This window comes from Pleurodeles waltl, chromosome 3_1 (genome assembly GCF_031143425.1).
Source record: "Pleurodeles waltl isolate 20211129_DDA chromosome 3_1, aPleWal1.hap1.20221129, whole genome shotgun sequence".
Classification (NCBI taxonomy): Eukaryota; Metazoa; Chordata; class Amphibia; order Caudata; family Salamandridae; genus Pleurodeles; species Pleurodeles waltl.
Genome location: NC_090440.1, coordinates 52,332,266 through 52,349,618, shown reverse-complemented (window position 1 = coordinate 52,349,618; position 17,353 = coordinate 52,332,266).

Below are 17,353 nucleotides of genomic sequence, written 5' to 3'. Positions count from 1 at the left end.
CAGGAGTCATTTAAATGGCGTCTGGGCTTCGAAAAAAATGGCGCAAATCGGGTTGAGGCGATTTTTTTGCCTCAACCTGACTTGCCCCATTTTAAGACGCCCTAACGCCATTTTCCCCCTACGCCGGCGCTGCCTGGTCTACGTGGTTTTTTTCCACGCACACCAGGCAGCGCCGGTCTGCTAGCGCCGGCTAACGCCATTCCATAAATACGGCGCCCGCATGGCGCTTCAGAATGGCGTTAGACGGCGCTAAATTTTTTGACGCTAAACTGCGTTAGCGCAGTTTAGCGTCAAAAAGTATAAATATGGGCCATAGTTTGCCCAAAGCCTGAACAGTACATCTAAGTTGTCTACAGATTTTACCTATTGCCCCCTAGCCTGTGCTATGGTGTGCAAATTGTGTAGTTCTGCACACACATGGTGGCTGTATGGGTGGCCTAAGGGGCAAAGAAAGATTGGCACTGCACTGGGTGCAGCTACAGTATTCCTATTTAATGAACTACATGTGCACATGTATGTCAGACATCTCCTAAGTACCAGTTACACACTCAGCATTCACGTTCTATGCACACATGATGTGACCAAGATCACTCACAAATATCATGATGGGTAGATCATGTTGGTAATTCTGCACACATCTAGCTTGCTACAATCTGTAGACATGTCCCACATCCATCTGGAGCAGAGTTGTATTCTCATTGTGTACTCAACTGACTGTTGGCTAGCACACTAAGGCCCATATTTATACTTTTTGACGCAAAAATGCACAGACGCAGTTTTGCGTCCAAAATGTTAATGCTGGCGAACACCATTTCATTGCGCCACCCAGGAGTCAAATTTATACTTTGACGCATGGCGGCGCAAACCACTGGTAAGAGTACTTTTTTTACTCAAACCAATGCGCCACATCGTAAAGAAAAATTAAGTTAACGTGGCGCAAATTACTTTTATCCAGTGTACGACATCGCAAATCGGATACGCAACATTTTTTGACGCAATAGCGTCAAAAAGTGGCGCAAACACTGCAAAATGTGCAAAGGAGCCCCAAAATGGATTCCAGAAGCTATGAGAGACCGCAGGAAGATGACAACCGACCAGGAACCAGCCAGGAGGACCCACACAAGACCCAGGAGAGAGAAAAGAAGAAAAGGAAGTGTTGTTTCAGTGCAGAGGAGCATGAAATTCTGGTGAAAGAGGTGACGGAACACTAGCACCAACTATTTGTCACCTCTAAATTGCCAATTGGGAGGAGAAAGGCAATATGGCAACAAATTGTCGATAAGATCAACAGTGTGGCAGAAGTACGGAGAACAGTCACAGAGTGCAAGAAACGCTGGCATAACTGCAAGCGCAGGACCAACGAAAAGATGGCAAGGAACAGGAAGGCAGCACTGCAGACTGGAGGCGGGAGTCCACCACCGCAGGAGGCCCTGGACCACATGGAGGAGATGGTGGCAGCCGTCACCCCTGAGGAGATCGTCACAGGGATTCAAGGAGAGGACAGCGCAGACTACCAGGATACAACACAGATGCAGGGTAAGTGGCATGGGGAACAAAAATGCCTAATTGTTAACTGCAAGCAGGGGGGTGGTATACCTACTACACAATGCATGTCAGCCATGAAAATCAGCTAGTGGAAAGGGTAAAGGGGCACGGGTTCATGGGCTGTGCAGGGGAAACCTGGGGCACAGCACAACACTATACCAACAACCTTTGCATGGGGGTACTCTGCCATGCCAAGGATGTGGGAAAAGCAAAGCCAGTCCAGGAGGGTAGGGTACAACGTAAAACTGGCATGCTGTCACACAACTGTTGGTATTGTTGCTTTTTTTTTTAACTAGGCCTCGATTTCCCATTTCAGGCCATATCTGCAAGTGGAATTTAACATTGACAACAGTTGCCACTACCACCTCTGCTGTGTGTGCAGGTCAAGTAGCTAATGGCAGTTACGTGCCCATGGATCAAACACACCCAAATTAGAAGGTTCAAGATGACAACATTATCAATCCCCTGTAATTAATAAAAATGTGCTAATCCTGTCAAATGTTAATGTCCACAGTCGCTACAAACATCAGGCACTGTCATAAACATTATGAGGTACACAGCAGTAATGTCATACACCTGCTGCACATGTCAGGGTCTACCCAGTGCCTGGGTCACAATAGCGGCAATGCTACAATACCACCATGCAACATCCCAACTGTCATACTGCTAAGACAACAGCATTGAGGGGGAGGACATATGTTTCTGGCTAGTGAAACACACCCGCACAGTCAGAAGAGGAAATGGAACACTGCTAGGACCATCAGTGCAATCCAATGTAGCACACATTCCCCAACATCAGCAGTACAGAATACCAATGCTGACACCTGTATTGTGCCATGCCAATGCTACACATAGTATATGCTAGGTATCAGTAACATATAGCTGGATGTGAAATATCTGAGACTGGGCCAGTTCCAGATTGTTAAGTGTGGTGCAAGTGCCATCAGAACACCCACAGCCATTGCAAGGCCCCACCATGATAATGGAAGTAGACGGAGGGTTGGATAGGACAAGAAGGTGGCAACATACAAGTTGGGCAGAACCTATACCTAGAGGATGTGACGCAGACATTTCCCCAAACTGCCCACACTACATGTGACTTGCAGGTGGGGCATAGGCCTGGGGGAATGCTAATATTGATGACAGTAATAATGAACAGGAACCAAGATCACAATGTGCAACTAATAGGAAGTCAGGAAACTCACATTACAAATGCCACAACACAGACACACTAATTGTACAATATCTCATTGCAGAGGACGAAGGCTCTCCTGGGGATATGCCTGTCCTGGACTTCCCTGATGACATAGATGACGAGCTGACAAACATCAGCCAGAAGACCCTCCAAGATGTCCTTGGAACCCTCGAGACCCCACCTACAGTCACAATGAGGAGCAGAGAAGTAGCAGCCATCACAGAGGAGCCACCCACCAACCCAATTGTACGACCTGCCAGCTCCAACCCAGCTGAGGACTCTGACGACACTGGCACCAGCTTTGAGAGGACTGTAGTTGGAGTATAGCGGGAGCTGGCCAAGGAGGTGCGGGTGGGGATGCAAAATGTGGCAGCCAGCCTTGAGGGGATGCGTTCGTGCATGATGTCATCTGCAGAACAGGCATCAGCCATGCAAGGGCGAACATCTATCTTGCAAGAACTTCAACAAAGTGTGAAGGAAATCTGCACAGCAGTAAGGGAGTTGCCACAACACCTCGCACACCAAACCTTTCACTGCGTGCACGAATGCAATATTGACCCCCTCAGGGCCGACCTGGCTGCCTACCACAGTGATGTAGCTGCTATACTTAAGAACCAGCAGCTCCTTCTTGCTGCAGTAATGCCCTTATTAGCCCCACAGTTGGCAGCTACCGAGATTTCTGACTCCACGTCTTCAAACACTGAAGTGTGTGTTGCCCCTTCAAACCTACCACCACCAAGGGCAGAGGAGACGACACACACATCAGAAGATGAAGATGTGGAACAGATCACCTTCACCCATAAGAGTACCCGGTAGCACAATTCCTTGCCACATGGGCACTGATATCCTAGGCCCTGTGCTTCGTAACATGCCAGTCTTGCAACAGCAGCTCACATGCACCGTTCCCCAGCCCACTGTTTACCTTAACACTATGCTCTGTGATTGTCTCTCACTACCTCATTGGCAATTCATGTTCCTCAGCACTGTATGACACTTCAACCCAGCATGTCCAATGACATGACCTTTTGCACTTGTGTAGTATCCCAATAGAAGGCGTCAAACAAATGGACTCACAATCCTGGACTATGTAAATATAGCACTAAAGCACTTTAAAATAAATAGCACTTACACAACCACTTTGTCTCTGTGTAATGTGACACATCAACCGTGTAGGAGATTAGTGATGTTTGCCTCATGTCAATGGCCATAGAATGTCAATACAACTGCCTTGAAAGATTGTGGGCTGATATCCATGCACTGGGGTCTGGATTGTACCATCATCTGCCCTTCCTGAGGGTTATTTCTTAAGTACATAGAAAAATGACAGTACAATGCTGTGTTGGACAGAATAAGTCTGCTTCAAGGGATGTCTAAGCAGAAAATCAATGTCTTCAAATTTGTCTTCTAGACAATATTTCGGTATGTGACATTTGACTCTAAAATTTCATCACACACACACCATACAGCAGGAATGGATGTGTACAAGTGTACGGATAAATAAGTAACCTGACAGTACAATGTAAGAAATTATAGGTATGAGTTATTTATTCTATACTACATAAGATTATACCATCACTCACCTTATCAGGGTTCACATGAACATCAGGCTGCAGGCAGACGTACCACAGTGTCCCAGAGACAAAATCTGGTCTCAAAGTATGACAGACTGAAAACATACATCCAAACTTAACGACACATTGGGAACCATAGTAACCTTGAGTGGTGGATGCAATGGATGGCAGATGAATAGAGAAGTAGCTTTGGTGTAGCTGCCAATGTGACAGCTCAATTGGGATTTGGATGCAGGATGGAACACAAATGAAAATACTAAATTCACACTGTTCACCCATGCCAAGGCCCTGATCCCCAAGCATATGACACATACTGTAAAGGAGTACCTAAATATTTAACTGTAAAAAAAGGATAATAGGGGAAAAACCTTAACCAACCTAACCTATCCTAACTACACATTACCCACAACTGCCCCTAACTACCCTAAGCTAAACTTACTTATCACATTTAACTAAACACTCTAAACATCAACCCCCACCCACCCCCATTATATGACAGGACACATGGAGGACAACATATACTAACCTAAACACATAGGGCCATATTTATACTTTTTGACACAAAAATGCGCTAACGCAGTTTAGCGTCAAAAAAATTTGCGCCGTCTAACGCCATTCTGAAGCGCCATGCGGGCGCCGTATTTATAGAATGGCGTTAGCCGGCGTTAGCCGACCGGCGCTGCCTGGTGTGCGTGGAAAAAAACCATGTACACCAGGCAGCGCCGGCGTAGGGGAAAATGGCGTATGGGCGTCTCAAAATGGGGCAAGTCAGGTTGAGTCCAAAAAATCGCCTTAACCTGATTTGCGGCATTTTTTTTACGACGCCCATCCCCCATTAACATGACTCCTGTCTTAGCAAAGACAGGAGTCATGCCCCCTTGCCCAATGGCCATGCCCAGGGGACTTCTGTCCCCTGGGCATGGTCATTGGGCATAGTGGCATGTAGGGGGGCACAAATCAGGCCCCCCTATGCCACAAAAAAAAAAAAAAATACTTACCTGAACTTACCTTAAAGTCCCTGGGATGGGTCCCTCCATCCTTGGGTGTCCTCCTGGGGTGGGCAAGGGTGGCAGGGGGTGTCCCTGGGGGCAGGGGAGGGCACCTCTGGGCTCATTCTGAGCCCACAGGTCCCTTAACGCCTGCCCTGACCCAGGCGTTAAATTCAGGCGCAAATGCGGGGTTTTTTGCCCCGCCCACTCCCGGGCGTGATTTTTGCCCAGGAGTATAAATACCACGCACATGCCTGGGAGTCATTTTTTTAGACGGGAACGCCTACCTTGCATCTCATTAACGCAAGGAAGGTGTTCACGCCAAAAAATGACGCTAACTCCATGAACTTTGGCGCTAGACGCGTCTAACGCCAAAGTATAAATATGGCGTTAGTATGCATCGAATTTGCGTCGAAAAAATCGACACAATTTCAGCGCAAACGGAGTATAAATATGCCCCATACTATCTTATCCTAAACAATTATATATTTTTTTAATATCTTTTTTTGTATTTTTTTTATATATCTTTTTGTAGTTTTTTATTTTTTAATACATAAAAACCTCAACTTCATCCCACACCCACCTGCCCACAAAAAACATGTAAAAATATCATACCCTCTACCTCCAACCCACTTATACTAACTAAACTAACAGCCTATTCTAACTAACACTAAGCCCCCTAAACCCACTAAATATAAGAACCAGGAAAGAGGAGGGAGAAGAGGAAATCATGGCTGAGGGTCTCAAAGTCCCAAGTTTGCCCTCCGCAGGATCTTTTTTATCCCACGCACTCTCCTGTTATCTGGGACACCTCATGCTGCAGCCTGTCCATTCTGTGCAACATCCGTTGCATGTCACATTGCATGTTCCTAAAATCAACATTGTCAGTGACCTCAGCAGTGGTGGTCTGTGTGCCAGTTGTGGAGGGTTGTGCTGTTGCCGGTGCCATGCTTGGAGGGGGAGGTGCAGGGGCTGCTGTCAGTGGTCCAGGAGCGGAGGGACCTGCAGTGGTGGCTGTCATCCTTGGTGCCACTTGGCATGGAGTGGTGGTGCTGGTGGTGGCAGCTGTTGTGGACAGGGATGGGCCCCCTTGGGCAAATGCCCTCCAGACCCCTGTGGCTCTCTCATGGCGATAACGCCGTGCCATGTGGTGGAACCCAGACTCAACATCCAGAATGTGGTGGTAACGCATTGCCATCCTCTGGAATTCGCAGATCTGATTGGCATCCATATTGGCTGCCGTTAAAAAAGATGAAGCCAAACATTAGTTACATCATTGTGTGATACAGCTACTGATGATATTAAAAAAATTACTCAAAATTAGCTTAAGCAGGCCAAATCACAGTACAGGTCACAGATTGTTTGGACTGTTGAAGGCAAGATTCAGATGCCTCCACAGAAGTGGAGGTGCCCTCCAGTATGCCCCAATAACAGCATTCAAGATCGTTGGCGCATGTGCTATACTGCACAACATTGCCACCAGACGTGGGCTACATCTCACCCCTGAAGACCCAGATTCGGAGGATGACGAGCAAGAGCTACCACATCGCCATCATGGGGACAGAAGCATTGCAAATCAAGGCAGATAGAAACGGGACCACATTGCAAACCAATACTTTGGAAGGTATGTGCTGCCTGTCACAACACACACGAATGCCACACACAAAGGTGGTCATTACAACCTCAGCGGTCTTTTTACAAGACCGCCGAGGGACCGCCGTGCGGAAGACCACCAGTGGTGGTGGTTTGCCGCTCAGTGTATTATGACTGTTGGCTGCTCTCCGTCCTGTTTACGACGGAGAGCGCCAACAGCCATACTGGCGGGCGGCGGGGAAGTGGAGGTTGCTCCACCTCCACCGCCACGCCAACAGAACACCGCCCAGCGAATCACGTCCTGTGATTCGGCGTGGTGGTGTTCTGTTGGCGGTGTGGTGTCGGCGGAGCAGCCCACATGGCTCCCGTCCCCTCCCGGAGGATCGACAGACAGGGTAAGTGGGGGGGTGTTGTGTGTTGTGTGGGTGCATGGGGGTGTGCGTCTGTGTATGTAGAGGGGGGGTGTGAGTGCGTGTATGTCTGTATGTATGTCTGTATGGATGTGTGCGTGTATGTCTGTATATGGGTGTGCGTGTCTGACTGAGTGTGTGTATGTAGACATGTATGTTGGTGTGTGTGCGTGTATGTGTGTTTGTGGTGGCTGCGTGCATGTCGTGTGTGTGTTAGTTATGTAATGTTGGGGGTCGGGTGGGGAGGGGGGCCCTGCCACCTTTGGGGGTGGCAGGGGGGATGGGGGATGTAGGGGAGGGAGTCTGGGTGGGGGTGGGGGGTGGGGGAGACCCCTATCGGTGCCAGGGAAGGAATTCCTTGGCACTGATAGGGCTTTCCGCCATGGATTTCATGGCGGTTCCTACCACTGGAAATCCACGGCGGTAAGCCGTGTCAAAATACCGTAGGCGGTATTGTGACGGCCGCCGGGCTGGAGACCCAGGTCTCCAGCCCAGCGGTCGTCTCCGCCCTGGCGGGCGGAACGGTGAAGTGGCGGATGACCATGGCGGTAACCGCCATGGTCATAATACTCAAAAAAAGACTGCCAGCCTGTTGGCGGTCTTACCGCCGCTTTAACACTGTCCGCCAGGGTTGTAATGACCCCCAAAGAGCCCAGGTGTGAAGTGGAACAAACAAGAACTTTAATGAAGTGAACCAAAAAACTATAGAAATGAACTATTGATCAGGGGCTGTAAAAGTCCACCTGCTATGAGGACACATTAACCTCAATTAAATGAAAATGGCTACCTCCAAATTTTTCATTACAAGAAATGTAACAACAAATGCCACCCTATTCACATGGCAATTCCTACAGCGCTGCACCACAATCCCAAAGGATGACTCAATGCCACTGATTGTCCAACTCAAATATGGCAAAAAGAAAAGTCAAACTCCAGTCAAGTCACATATCAGATCATGTTCCAGCACATCATACCTTGCTATGTGTCCAACACACAGGAGTCAATCACACAACAGCTGCAAACACAACACAGAACTGAAATCTCAACACTTACTGGATATGTCTGGGTCCGCAAATCGAGCTACTTCGACAATTGTGTAGGGGGCATTTCCACCTGTAAAGCATGGAAGGGTGCTCAATATCTGTGTACTGTACAACACTTTGAAGAAAAAAATTACTGTGTGTGACATTATATCTGATAGTCCAGCCCCTCAGGCATGATGACACTTCAACAGACATACCACTGCAAACATGTATTAACCCTGTCACTCCAGAGAGTGATACACACACATATGCACACATGCAGTGACCCTAACAATCATGTGGTGACAAACACAATTCCTCAATTGGTTGCAGATTCATTTATAGAGTGTACTCCATTTATTCATTTGTTGTTATGAGAGACATGCAAAGCCTTGTTCCTGGTGCCCTGCAATACCAGTCACTCAGGTATTGTGCCTTGTGCATCGAGGGACAATCAGTTACTGTGTGATGCTCATGTGGGTTGAGTTTAGCTCATGAATTATTATTATGAATTATTATGCTTTCTATGGTCCATTACCTGTGGGCCTGTGTTGTCTGTAGGTTACATATGCTACATTGGCAGGGTACCCTGAGCCAGATATGCCCCCTATGACACAATAATGGCAAGGATCCTGTTACTTGATGACAATCTGACGCTAAACATGGATTGGCCATTTATCTAAATTAATACAACAAAGAAACATATGCTGAGAGTGTGTATTTTGGTCATCCGTGACAGAATGCATGGGCACAAGTGTAGTCATTGCACCTGAAATGTGTCACTCATTGCTCTGTGTACCCATATCGGGTATAGGAATTCACAGTTAGCCTCATTCATCATCTTACATTAGCCAAGGTGGGTGATCTGCGGGTATACACCAAACTGACACTTTTCCATTATTGAAACATGGTTTAGCAAATGTCCTACTGTGGCAATCTTGATGATGTAGGTTTCAATTTGTATGCACCTTGGGAATGGCAGCAGTCACAGGAATGCTGGTCTTCTGATCTCAGTATACACCCATGTCTGTGATAGCCTTCATACTGGGAAGTTAGCTATTGTACATATGCTGCACTAGATCAGCAGGGGTGTACCAAACGTAAAGTAGAAAAGTACTTGGGCACTTTATATGTATGATGGAATCGGTCAGGGGTCCCTTGCACAACATCATGCAAGTAATAAATTGTGACCATGCAATCACCAACTTCAGGTATCCCATGATGACCCAATAACTTATGACAATTGCATGGCTATAAAGTGACACAGATGGCAAATGCATCAGCTCTATTCCAGCTATTGTGCCCAAGGCAAATTAAAACACACAGGGACAATGAACAGAGGGCCAGAGATATTTTGTATTCCTCAATTTGTAGCATTTGCTTCATGTTTTACGCTACAGCAATGGAAAGTAGCACCAAACATGTAGATAAGAACCCATGTGCATTACTTTGGCATCCATTTCTAATTTAATTGTGGCACAAACCAAGTCAAAGTATCAGCCTAAGATATTACCTGAGGTTAGGAAGAACTTTGTACATATGGCCAGGAATACAGTTCAGACATGTGTTCCAAATAATTGGGGACCACATTAGTTCCTTGCTTTAGCTTGTGAAATACATCTGTTTCTTAGTACCATCACAGACCATGAACGAAACATATGTTTGAGCCGCATTCCCATCATCTATTGATGTCAAAGCAGCACTAATTTACAAGATCAAGTTGCGTTTTGTAAGTTTATGCAGCTGTTTGCTAATGTGTATGAGAGGACAAAAATGTTTGTGCCCTGACGGTCCACACACAGATTCACATTGGCTGCAACCCAATGATGTTGCTTGCGTGGTGACTAGCTGTGAGATTAATCAGCACAGAGGCACTGATGTTCCCTGTTGAAGTAGGAATTTTAGAGGCCACCCTGTGTACAAATGTTGTGATGAAACCTGCTGGTTCCTATTTACTGATCTATTACGTTTGTTAAGGCCATGTAATTGTCACTGTGTGATTTTAAATTGGTCCCTTGTGTCTCTGGAGTGGCATCTGTTGTTATTTGCACCTGTCATTTGTCCATAGGTGTGTATCCCATTGGGTCAGGATATCAAACATGACTGGCAGTGTCAAAACCTCAGTGTCTTCCTGGCCACGTGCCCATGTAGTGGTGTATGTGTTGTATGTCTACAGGGTTGCTGTGCTGTGTGTAAATACCTAGGTTTCTGTACTTACCAACAAGTAGGCCATTTCCATATCGACCATCCTGGAAGTGTTGATTGATGGTGCAGTGGCGGAAGATGAATGAATCATGTACACTCCCAGGATACTATACCACGATGTTGGTGATCAATCCCCGGTGATCCACGATGGCCTGCACATTGATGGAGTGTGTGTGCTTCCTGTTGCGGTATAGATGCTCGGTTGCAGCAGGTGGCACAATCCGTACATGTGTGCAGTCAATGGCACCAACACGTGTGGGAAGTCGTTGATTTGGTAGAAGACCTGTTTGGTCTCCTGCTGCTGTGTGTTGGGGAAGCTGATGTGGTGGGGTGTGAGGGAGATGATGGCATCCAGTACCTTGGATAAGAAGGCAGAGAATGAGGGCTGTGAGATTCCGACAACCAGGGCACCAGTGGTTTGAAAAGAGCCACCTGCCAACATGTGGAGGACAGTTAGCAGCTTGGTCTCTGGTGGAATGGTGTGGGGTGTCTGCAAGCTGGGTGCCAACTGTGGCTCAATGTTGTGCAGCAGCTGCTGTATGGCTTGCCAGTTTAGTCTGTACCTCTGGATGATGTCTTGTTCCCTGAGGCCCAGAAAGGTTGTCCTGGTCTGGAATATCCTCTCCTGCCTTCTGCGTTGCCTTTGGGGTCCCTGCTGGTGTGGTGGAGGCTGCTGCTGTTGGTCCTGTGCTCTGCGTCTTCGTGCATGCTGGATGAATAGCACCTCCATGTCTTCCTTTTGGAGCTCTGATGTTGCTTTTGTGGGTTTTCCTTAAGTACTGGTGTGTTTGCCCCATTTTAATGCCTGCCCTGACCCAGGCGTTAATTTTGTATGCAAATCGGGCTGTGCGTCATTTTCCACTTCCGCCTCCCAGCCGTGCGGCATTTTTGCGCTGTTGAATAAATATGGCGCACAGGTGTTTAAGTCATTTTTGGGACGGGAACGCCTACCTTGCATGTCATTAACACAAGGCGGTTTCACACATCCAGAAAATGACGCACACGGTTGAATTTTGGCGTTCGCTGGGTCGAGCGTCAAAGTATAAATATGGTGTTAGTTTGTGCCGAATTTGTGTAAAAAAAAAATTACGCACAACCGGCACAAGCAGAGTATAAATATGCCCCTAAGGCTCCTTTCACAACTGCTGCCTCACTTCACAATCTGAAGAGTAGTCAGGCACCGGTGGTGCAAGTGTCTCCTACATAAGCCCCCTAGAGACCTCAACACATGTACATCATCTGTACCATTTCCTGAGTAACTGAAAGCTACATGTGGCACACAGTACTGTAAAACATGCTGTGACAAATATGTTGGCAACAGGCATGCTAATCAGATAAACAGCACCTCAGACACATATCATGATTGACATCAATGGATATGTGGGCATGCTTTCCTTTTCCTAACACCCACAATTCTATAGCAGGCCATGTTGGCACTTGTGCAACAATCAACTCATTCTCTATCCTCAAATGAGCATCAGACATGATGTCCATATCCTAATTCAGATGGCGTCATCTCATTGGTCACAAAATACATTTCATCATTGCATTGCACATATCAGACTCTCTCACACAAACACCCTGGAATGACACATGTGACGCACAAGGTGACACTCACTGGCTTGATCAGAATATTCAAATTGGGTCACTTCCCCACTAGTGTAGGGTGGAGGCCCCCTGCAATATATGACAGGAAAACATAGCTTAGTGATAATTGGACCTTTCTGTGCATGGACAACAGTTTCACATCCACCTTGTTAAGCTGAGTAAGCAATTCAACTTAGTGGTAGGTCATAGCAACTGCCAAACATTAGTAATCTGTCTGTGAGACAAAGAGCCAGATAATGGAGGCCATGGCACCTCCAAAGCATCACTTTCCCTGACGCTCCTGTGGTGCATTTCACTGCGCCGTATGTACATGGATTTGTAATGCAGCTGTTTTGTTACATTACACCTCCATGTCCATATGGGGCAGCATGACAGTATTCTGCATCAGAGGAGCATACAATGGTTGTTGCAGTAGCCGTCCCATTGTAACACCCATTGCTTTTAACCCTGCACCAGATGCTGAAGACATCTTACTCATTATCAGTGCCAACTGCCCAGGGGTGGTGTGAGCATAGCAAAGTGGCGAGGAATGCATTGATACTTCCTTGTTTCTTTTTCCTAATATGTGTGTGCCATTTGAAGGCACACACACTAGAGCTAAAATGCCATGGCAGTTTCCTTATGTTCATGTAGTTGTCCCTTCCTGCACATTAGCTGAATTACATTATGGATGTCTTGCCACTGCTATGTGGGCAGCCATTGTCGCCATAGTAGACCATTTATGTCCAGGAAGGGATACCAACCTGCGCATATACACTCCCCTCAACACAGACACACTTGAACTGTGGTTCAACTATGCCTGCGTTAATGCAGGCTGCTGAGTAATGTGCTGTGCTGGCGCAGATGCAGGACTGCCCCATACTGACGGTAAAACGGGGCAGGCCGGTGGTACAAATTCAGCACGTGTGGCAGATTATAGAAACATTATGGGGTGTATGTGATACACAATGTACACACGAGGAATGTGCAAGTAGTCTGGGTGCATAGCTAAGGTCCCTTAAATGCTGTTGGCCAAAGACACAAAGGGGCTGATTTAAGGAATGTGGTGCTGCACCTAGTGCATCGCAACTTTCCTAGTGCCCCTTAGCGACCCCCTGTACCTCACCATGTGTGCACCGTATAAAATATATAGCGCACCATGGCACAGGGTAGGGGGCAATATCATCATTTTATTTAGACGTAAATGATGTACTCTGCAGGAGTAGCACCAAATTTCTGGTGCAACTCCTGCAGAGTACATAAGTGCCCATTATATATTGTGGTATGCCCCCTTTAACGCCTGCTCTGAGCAGGCATTCAAAGTGTGGGAAAAATGGTGCAAAGATATATTAAAGAATTCCCTGCCCCATTTTTTTGCCCCCCTTACAGGGGTAGGCCCCCCTTGCATACATTATGGGGGTCATTACAACTTTGGTGGGCGGCTGTAACCGCCGTGCGGCCGCCAATGCGGCCACACTCCCGCGGTGCCCATTTGGACATCCCCGCTGGGCCGGCGGGCAGAAACCAAGTTTCCGCCCGCCGGCCCAGCGGGATGTGGGCCGCAACATGGGAGCCGGCTCCAAATGGAGCCGGCGGTGTTGAGGCCGTGCGACGGGTTCAGTTGCACCCGTCGCGCTTTTCACTGTCTGCATAGCAGACAGTGAAAAGCCGCATGGAGCCCTGTCAGGGGGCCCCTGCACTGCCCATGCCCCCCCCAGGGGCCCCAAGACTCCCCGTACCGCCAGCCTTTTCCTGGCGGTTCAGACCGCCAGAAAAAGGCTGGCGGTCGGGGACTCGTAATCCCCTGGGTAGCGCATAGTGGGGGAAAATCGCCGGCCCCGGCGGTGCGACCGCGGCGCTACCGCCGCGGTCGTAATACGCCAGGAAGCACCGCCAGCCTCTTGGCGGTGCTTCCGTCGAAACAGCCCTGGCGGTCCTGGACCGGCAGGGTTGTAATGAGGGCCTATGTCTGCTGCAGCCATCATGTTGTACAAGGCTTGACAAAGTGGCGCTATGCATGCATTGCACCACTTTGCTAATATAGCGCGGGGAAATGCCACTTGAGTACTGCCTTAGCATCAATTATGAATTTCACAATGGCAGCTCTAAGGTAGTGCTAGGGACTCCAAAAATCAGGCCCTAATCAACCTGTCCTGACTCTTGACAAAACATTCTGCAGTTAACCTTATATCCACCTGTCATGCACATGCAAATAAGGATGTTGCTATGAAAATGGTATACTTACCAACAGGCCACCAATCTGAATCCCCAGGTGATCCAGTAGATCTTGCTCCCATACTATGAGGTCAGCCCAACAGTGTTTTAACTGGTGGTCGGTGCACACAACTTTGAATATTCTGCATAGGTGGTGGAGCACCTTCCTCCACCACAGTGTCTGTGCCTCCTTGGGGTAGCCCTGTATTACCTGGCCACCCAAAACTAGCATCATGAGAAGGTAATGCTGCACCAGCCAGATGAACCCACCCAGTTCATCTGCTATCATCTTCGTTGCTCTCCCTTTCCAAGGCAATTTGCAGTATAAGGTAACTGCAAAAGAAGAGCCCCATAAAAATAAGATTTAAGTACACCACTAACCCCAAATACCCCAACATACTATGCTACCCCAAGACAAACACCCCACAATATAATGACAAATACTGGACAAAAACGCTACAAATGACTGAGGACAATGCAAAAAGCACACTACAGCAACAGGACACTGTACAAAACTCTCCAAAAACACCAATCCTCCACCAGCTCCACACACCCTCACACAGTCATTCAATCAATCAATCAGGAATTTGAGGAATTGAGAGTCTCAAGGCGCTGAGGAAGGGGGGCAAAGAGGGGGGGGGGTGCTGCTACTGCTCGAACAGCTAGGTCTTGAGAAGTTTCCCTAAGGTAAGGAGGTCTTTGGTCTGGCGCAGGTGGGTGGGAAGTGTGTTCTACGTTTTGGCAGTGAGGTGCGAGAATGATCTACCGCCGGTTGTAGTTCTGCAGACGCGTGGGACGGTTGCAAGGGCGGGGTCGTCGGAGCGGAGATACCGGATTGGGTGTAGAAGAAGAGCCGTCTGTTGAGGTATTCTGGTCTGATGTTGTGCAGTGCTTTGTGAGCGTGGGTGAGGAGTTTGAAGGTGATTCTCTTGTTGACTGGGAGCCAGTGCAGGTTTCTCAGGTGGTCTGTGATGTGGCAGTGGCGGGGGATTTCCAGGATGAGGCGTGCAGAGGTTTTCTGGATGCGTTGCAGCCTCTTCTGGAGTTCGGCCATAGTTCCTGCGTAGAGGGCATTGCTGTAGTCCAGTTTGCTGCTTACGAGGGCTTGGGTGACTGTTCTTCTGGTTTCGGTGGGGATCCATTTGTAGATCTTTCGGAGCATGCAGAGGGTGTTGAAACAGGAGGAGGAGGTAGCGTTGACCTGCTGGGTCATGGATAATGAGGAGTCCAAGATGAATTCTAGGGTGGGTGCGTGGTCGGTGGGAGTTGGAGCGGCACTGAGAGTGGGAGGCCACCAGGAGTCATCCCATGCGGAGGGAGTGGAGCCGAAGATGAGGACTTCTGCCTTGTCGGAATTGAGTTTGAGGCAGCTGCTATTCATCCATTCGGCAATGGCCTTCATTCCTTCATGGAGGTAGGTCTTGGCGGAGTCCTTGGTGAGCGAGAGGATCAGCTGGGTGTCGTCAGCGTTTGAGATGATGTTGAGGTTGTGTGATCGGGCGATGTTAGCGAGCGGATCTACGTAGACGTTGAAGAAGGTCGGGCTGTGGGACAAACCCTGGGGTATGCCACAGATGATTTCCGTGGCCTTCAAGCGGAATGGGGGGAGAGGACTCTCTTGGTTCAGTTGGTGAAAAAGGAGGTGACCCATTCCAGGGCTGTGTCACGGATTCCTGCATTGCTGAGGCGTGAGCGTAGAGTGTGGTGGCAGACGGTGTCGAACGCGGCAGAGAGGTATAAGAGGATGAGGTCCGTGGTTTCACCATTGTCCAGAATGGTTCTGATGTTGTCAGTGGCGGCGATGACAGCGGTTTCGGTACTGTGGTTGCTGCCGATTCTGGATTGGAAAGGGTCCAGGGTGCAGTTCTCCTCGAGGAAGCAGGTTAGTTGTCTGTTGACAGCCTTCTCAATGACTTTTGCTGGGAAGGGGAGCAGGGAGATAGGCCGGAAGTTCTTGAGGTCCTTTGGGTCCGCCTTGGGTTTTTGAGGAGGGTGTTGATCTCGGCGTGTTTCCAGCTCTCTGGGAAGGTGGCGGACTCGAAGGAGCTGTTGATGATCTTCCGTAATTGGGGAGTGATGACGGAGATTGCTTTGTTGAGGATGTGGTGAGGGCAGGGGTCAGATGGAGAGTAGATGGTGTTCATGATTTAGATGGTGTCGTTGTCGATGACGAGGGTACAGGAGAGCAGGAGGTTGGTCGGAGGTGAATCTGTGGTGTTGGCAGTTGCCGGTGGGGTCTGAGTGCTGAAGCTGTCGTGGATGTCTGCAATCTTGTGGTGGAAGTAGCAGGCTAGGGAGTCGCAGAGGACTTGGGATGGCGGGATGTCGTTGGCATTGGAGCTGGGGTTGGAGAGTTCATTCACGACGTTGAAGAGCTCCTTGTAGCTGTGTGGGTTGTTGTTGATTCGGTCTTTGAAGGCGATTCTCTTGGTGGCTCGGATGAGTTGGTGGTGTCTGCGGATGGCGTTTTTGAAGGCTGTGTACAGACTCTGATCTTGGCACCACCTTCTTTCGAGTCTTCAGCAGGTTTGCTTAGATTCTTGGAGGTCGGCGGTAAACAAGAAGGCCTTTCTGTTGGTGGGTCTGTTTGAGGGATTCTTGATTGGGGCGAGAGTATTGGCACAGGTGTGGGCTCATTGCCTGAAGTTGCGGGCAGCTGCATCAGTGTCGGTAGTGTCGATGGGTGGGTTCCGGGAGAGGGTCACGATAAGTTGGTCTTCGTGACCTTGTTCCAACTGTGGTTGGGATCCATTGTGGATGGTGGTGTGTTGTGGGTTTCTTGAAGAAGTGGATGCAGCGGTGGTCTGTCCAGTGGAGTTCGGTGGTGTGGCTGAAGGAGACATGATTGCTGATGAGGAAAATAGAGTCGAGTGTGTGTCCTGCGGAGTGGGTCGGTGTCGTGACGAGCTGTTTGAGGACGAGGTTGGAGAGGTTGTCGAGCAGGGTGGCAGTGTTGTTGTCGTTGGTGTACTTGAGGTGGAAGTTTAAGTCCCCGAGGAGTATGTAGTCAGTGGATGAGAGA